Genomic DNA, 6,960 nt, shown 5'->3' with positions numbered 1-6,960 from the left:
ATTCAGGAAGAATAACCCAGTTTATTCGGGAAGTCAAAACATGCAAAATAAAACACAATAATAATTGAATCCAATATGGTATCAACCCTTTGAACATAAATAAAACACCTTTTATTTATCACCATATGATTACACATTATTCATTGTATACTGTTTCAGCTATCAACTTTATTCTTGAATTTAAAACAATAGTTGTCCCATGCTCCAAGCATGTACACTATGTTTTCTTAAACACTAGTCATGCCACACACCAAGTATGCATACTATGTTTGTCTATGATATTTACTTTGTGAACTAGATCAATTGAACATAACTTCAATGATTCTCTTTTCACACTCCCAAATCCTTACTGCAAATGCAAGAATTCCAAATTCATGCCATTTACTGAAATCTGTTAGATTCTAAACTTATATGCATTGATCCTCTTGTAATGATTATGCACAAAGTCAGAAAGACTTGACAACAATCATTACAGAGTATTCCAAAGGAGATCAGCTCCTTGGAAACATCCTTCTTGCATTAAGTTTAAGTTTCCTAATCTTAAACAGATTGAAAATTCTAACTTTGAAACATTTCCAGATTCCATTTTGACTATCACTTCTGAACAAGAGTTGCCTCCTTACAGACTATGTCAATATGGTCCTTCCAGAATTATCACTATACTTCCAATTGTCCTTGAGCAACCAATCTTTGGTAAACCTTAGATTGTCCTCGACAATTGTTTAATCCTTTTAGTCATATCCAGTTCTAAACCTTTTCCCTTCTTAATGCCCCAGGCATTTGGAAAATTTTAGAACGGATGAATATAGCACATGTAATCGATCCTATATCCGAAGCATATGGGACACGATTCATGATGTCTTACATAAAGACTAAACCAGTCTTTTGCTATAATATTTCCATTTCAATTTGCCAAGTTCTCATAATTCAGATTATGAAAAGGGATGCCGTAATCATAATCGAATTTTAGAATGCAAATAATGGACCCATATACAAAATTTCCTTATGTTGAGCCATTCCAACATGAAATTCATATATATCCTTGACTAAATGATAAAAACCTCACGATCTAAGCTTATAGATTTGAGATGAAGCATAATTTCCTCTCCCTTAATTATAGCAAAACAACTTTTTCCCAATTGAAACTTTTGTTTTCTATAATTAACATTGCTAACTTGCAATACTTATCATAATTATCATGCTCCCACTAACATGATGATTATTAGCATAACACTTATGCTCCCACTAGCTTTGACATGTACTCAGAAATCAGCTGGACTTCTAGAAATCAATACTTCATTGACCAAAGTTCAGATTTCTGATGCTAGATTGTTTTGATAAAGTTGTATCAAAATCATACACCTTCCCTTAGATAGCACACTTGTGAGTCTAAACAATTATGAAGAGGTATGCCGTAATCATAATGGTTAGACCTTTTTGCCACTTCTCACAAGTCCAGGTTAGTGTGCCGGTTAACCACACGCGCTCCACTAACGACTTTGAGAATGCAAATATCACAATTGCTATCTAGATAAAATCTACTTAGTGAAAGTGTTTCCTCACCATCATTTTCATGAATCGGAGAGAAACCTTATGACACTTAGATTTATATGGTGTATGAGTTCCTACCCATATGAATTTGTCAAACCATAATCACAAGACAAAGATAATGACAAATCCAAAACCATATGGATTGAACTCAATCTTAACTTCTTGCCACCTGGCAGCTCAAGGGCCTGCCATTGCTTCCAAGTTGTTATGCAACAAACTGAGAACTCTAAGAACTCATATGCAAAGCCAACTTTAACTGGAATGGGCACAGATATGTCAACACAATAGATTATAAACCTCAAATTGTGTGCTAGAGAAGAACTTTAGGTTTTATTCTTGATTAGTTCTTGAGACTTTCAAGACCTTTAAGACTCCCACTGTCCTCTTGACATATAAGACTCCCTTGTCAAACATCCAAGAGATAGTGCGGATTCTAATCAAGAAAAACACTTTACCCAATTGGCCTAAGTTGGTCTTTGTTTTATCCAAAACATCACAACTTACCAATTTCAAATGTACAAGAGTAGAAAACTTTTACTCTTACATTTGACAAGTGTTTTAAACCTTCTTTAAGACATGTCACTCAAATGACAATCTTGGAGTATGACTCTAAGACTTGTATTGGAACGAAGTATGACTCATCTTCTTGATTTAACCATTTCAACAATTCAAGTTCCTCTTCTTAGTCATAAGAATGCACTAAGATTTCCTTAGAGAACTAATTTTGATATGGTTTCTTAATCATTAAGATGATCACAAAACTGATACTAAAGTACTCTCCCATCTTTTCAGATTTGAGAAACTTTTATCCTTCTGCCTTATTTGATTCTTCTTATCGATCTTTAGTGGTGGACTTAATCAGTGCAGAAGAATGTGTACTCGATCCCTAAGTCCTTTACTTGACTCACACATCCATGTGAACAAGTAATTAGTCTTAATTTTCCAAAACTTGAAAGTTCTCATTCATCATGCTATACAACTTGCATGATTCCAAGTTCCGGTCCAATTGAAACTTGGGTGATGAGAATCTTTCCTTATTTGGTAAATTTAGACATTACCACAAACGAAAGAATCAATTTCATACTTCCACTCTTGCTACTAATGGAATCTTATAAGCAACAAAAATTTCCACAGATGCCATTGTAAGGATATTTTAAAATAAATAAAATCAAAAATTTCCTTTTATTTTAAAACTTTGCGGAAAAACTATCCTTACAATCCATATGAAAACTTGTTGTTATCTATTCCTAAGCAATATCTCATAACTCCTAAGAAGTAGCTCAAGAATCCGATTTTTCAAACTATGCGATAGAAATCCATCTATGCGATCAGATTCAGCATATTCTTCCTTTAAGTTTCTTCACTTTCCTTTGATTCTTAAACCATCACCATGCGACCCGGTCACATCATGTATCAAGAATCTCAGAATAGAAACTTAACAGAGTTAGATAGTGGATTTTACCTGAAGTAGAGTCAAACTTATTGACTTTAACATCCTTAGGTAAATTTGGCAGCTTCGCAACCAATGCCCTTTCTTTGGCAATACAAACATATGGACCCTTTGATAATGGTACACAGGACTATCACAGACTTAGCTTTTCTCTTTACCATTTGGTCAACCGAGTTGACTATAGCCGATCCCTTTACCATTGGGAAGAGAATGCTTTTCTGGATTTCCTGTGTCACTATTGTCAATGTCCATCAAGTTTTAAGGAAGTTGATCTTAACAAATAGATAAGATCATTAAGGGTCCTGTCATAGTCTGTTTCATAGGTGTTCCAAAAGAACTCACTATGTGACTTAGAAAGTAGTTGAACCACCAACTTTCTCAAGACTTTGACACCCAACTCTCCCGGCTTGTCAATATGTGACTACATCTCCAAGATGTGTCCACACCTAGACCTTGCCTTGCCAATAGGGCTTGAGTGACCTTCAACTTTTCAAGAACTTGTGGGTTAGGGAGAATAGTTGGAGGAGGAGAAAGAAGTATGATATCCATGGGACATCATCTTCATTACGAAAGCTTGTTTCAAGAGATTTGGGAAGATCATAAATGTCTAAACCAGACATGTTTTGGGAGATATTCAAGATAGTTGATCTTAAGTCCTTAATATGACACCCAATATGAAATATTAAGGCTAGGACCCAACAAACTATTTTATAACTTAGAAGAGGTATGCCGTAATCCAAGCTATAAAATATTTGAAGGTAGGTGAATGACGATTCACCAATTTCCACCAAGATAAACGAAATGAATTATTAGGTTTTAATTGGTTTTTGAAACTCCTAGATCTTTGAGATTCATTGAACTTTTCAAAGGCATGTTTCAATCTCGAGTGTGCCCTTCAGGTTTTGTGACTGGGATGCCGAGGATCACAAAACAAGGTGTGAAGTAACCATGCAAATCACTTGGTACCCTTAATAAATTACCCCTCAATCGATGTGCCGGTTAACCACACACGCTCCATCGATACTATGATAAATATTAAGTCACCCTTTACCTACCTTGTTAAGTCCAAGTTAGTGTGCCGGTTAACCACACACGCTCCACTAACGACTTAAACAAAGTGCAAAGTGTAATTTCATGGATTAGCACCTTATTCACATTTTTCCTAAGTAACTAAGATTGGGTATTATTAAGAGTTTAGTTACTTAGTATTATCATTAATACTTTTAATGAAGGGAGAATTCTAGTCCTGTCAAACCCGTTCGGCTAACGACCCTCCACCAGTCAAGCAAGCGGTGGGTGAGAGTGGACACCCATTAAGTTGCCATTTTATAGGCAACAACCTTATACCCACCTTATAGACCGGCTTCGTGAATGAGGCGTACTAGCGGTAAGACTGACTTTACTCTTATACATATATATATTATTAACTTATAATATTATAAAGTATAAGGGTTGAATTTTAACTTTTAAAATTCTAAGGGCTAACTTGGAATTAAAGTATTCATAAGTGAAAACTTTACAAATTCCAAAACTTGAGGGCAAGTTTTGAAACTATTCAAAACTAATTAATTCCATAACTTATGTGTTTAAAGTAGTTTTAATCCAAAAACTCTTCAAGTTCCATAACTTGAGGACAAGTTATGGAAGACTTTAAACTAATAAAAGAATTAACTTTTCTTTATTTTATAACTTATGGAATTAATTAAGGTTACACTTTTTTTTTATTTTATTTTATTTTATTAAATGAAGAGACTCTTGGTCCTCCATAACTTGAGGACAAGTTATGGAGTCATAAAACCATTTAATTAGAACTAGACTCTTCATTTTGTAACCTTTGCCAATTTTTATGAGTTTTATGATTCTTAAATGTGACTTTTCATATAACTTGAGGACAAGTTACAAAAACACATTTTTGAATCAATTCTTAGATTAATTTGGATTAAAACCAACTATCACATAATTTTCATCATTAATCCAAATTCACTCATAAAACAAGATAACACAAAAAACTTTTGGTGATCCATAACTTATTCTTAAGTTATGTAATCCTTTAAAACATTAACACCAAATTTTGTAACTCCAAAAAAACTTTGAATCAATTTTTTTTATTAAAACCTTTTCATATCCATTACTTATGGAGGTTTCAAAAAATAAAACTCTTTAGATCAAACTTTTAAAACTAATAAAATAATCATATTATTTTATCTTTTATTAAATTTGACCTAATTCAACTCATAAAGCAAATTATTCAAATTTTACAAATAATTAGTTTTTCACAAGAACAAGTAATTATCTTAAAATTTGACAAACTTCATGTTTTTTTTTTTCAACTTTGAAAATAAAGTATTTGCATCAATATAACAGAAAACAACCCGTGTCTCTGATACCACTGTTGGGTTTTGAGCATTCTAACACTTCCTAAGTGTACATGCAACCCTAAATACCTTGGATCTATGTTTTCTCTATTATACATGCAAATAAGAACATCCAAGGTATTATCCTAATCTAGCATACAAAAACTATGAATGTAACAAGATAGAATACATACCTCTTGATGTAGCTTGATGTCTTCAAGCTTTAAGAGCTTAGCCCCAATAGTGTGGAAGCCTCAAGTGGAATCACAAATCACCAAGACACCTTGGAATACTTTAGAGAATATGATTACTTGGTTCTCTCTAGTGAAATTAGCTAGCCCTTCTTTAGTGTATCCACACTAGTGCTAATTTCACCAACCAAAGACATATTTATATAGTATGGAGGATTAGGGTTAAACCCTAATACCCATGACCTTTCATTTCCTAGGATCCATGGGTTAAACACTCCATGGACTACCCATGAAAGCTTAGCCCAACCTAAATGAACTTGGCCCATTCCATATATATAAGAGTCCATATTTAATTAGTTCCTTTTGATCACTTAATTAATTATAAATTAATTCTTGATCAATACTAATTAAATAATATGATTCCATATTAATATATTAGAACATATAATATATTAATATTAATCATAAACATACTATTCTCAAAAGATTATCCATATAAATTGTGTCGGTGAAGTGCAACCCAAATGGACCATGCCGGGTTGGGTCAAGTACATACCAAATATAGTTATGGACTTAGACATTAATCCAACAACTACACCATAGGGTGTAGGTGCCGTACCACGGGGGTGTGCGCCAGGTTTTGATGGAGGAGGCACATAAATCTTGATTCTCCATTCATCCCGGGGCGACGAAGATGTATAGTGATCTTCGCCTGGACTATTGGTGGCCCTGCATGAAACGGGGTGTAGCATGGTACGTGGAGCGGTGCTTGACCTGCAGGAAGGTCAAGGCCGAACACCAGAGCCCATACGGCAAGATGCAGCCGTTGGACATTCCACTGTGGAAATGGGAGGACATTACGATGGATTTTGTCACAAACCTTCCCAGGACCGCGCGAGGGGTGGATTCGATTTGGGTCATCGTCAATCGACTGACCAAGAGCGCCCATTTTATTCCAATTCAGGAAAGCATCTCGGCCGAGAAGCTGGCTGGCATGTATATCAGGGAGGTGGTGGGACGGCATAGAGTGCCAGTGTCAGTGATTTCAGACAGATATGTGCGGTTCACTTCCAGGTTTTGGAAGACATTTCACGATGAGCTGGGTACTCGACTGCATTTCAGCACCGCCTTTTACCCTCAGACGGATGGTCAGAGCGATCAGACCATCCAGACTCTGGAGGATATGCTGTGAGCATGTGTGTTAGACTTCGGAGGTAGTTGGGATACCTACCTCCCCTTCGCAGAGTTCTCTTATAACAACATTTATCACGCGAGTATCGATCGTCCTCCCTTCCAGATGTTGTACGGGAGGAAGTGTAGGACCCCGATATGTTGGGGCGAGGTTGGCCAGAGTGTAATGGGGAGCACCGAAGTAGTGCTCAAGACGACAGAGAGGATTCAGCAGGTCCGGAGT

The sequence above is a fragment of the Lactuca sativa genome, chromosome 1, assembly GCF_002870075.4.
Source record: "Lactuca sativa cultivar Salinas chromosome 1, Lsat_Salinas_v11, whole genome shotgun sequence".
NCBI classification, from domain to species: domain Eukaryota; kingdom Viridiplantae; phylum Streptophyta; class Magnoliopsida; order Asterales; family Asteraceae; genus Lactuca; species Lactuca sativa.
The sequence above is the reverse complement of the archived record's forward strand: the minus strand, read 5'-3'. Positions refer to the sequence as shown.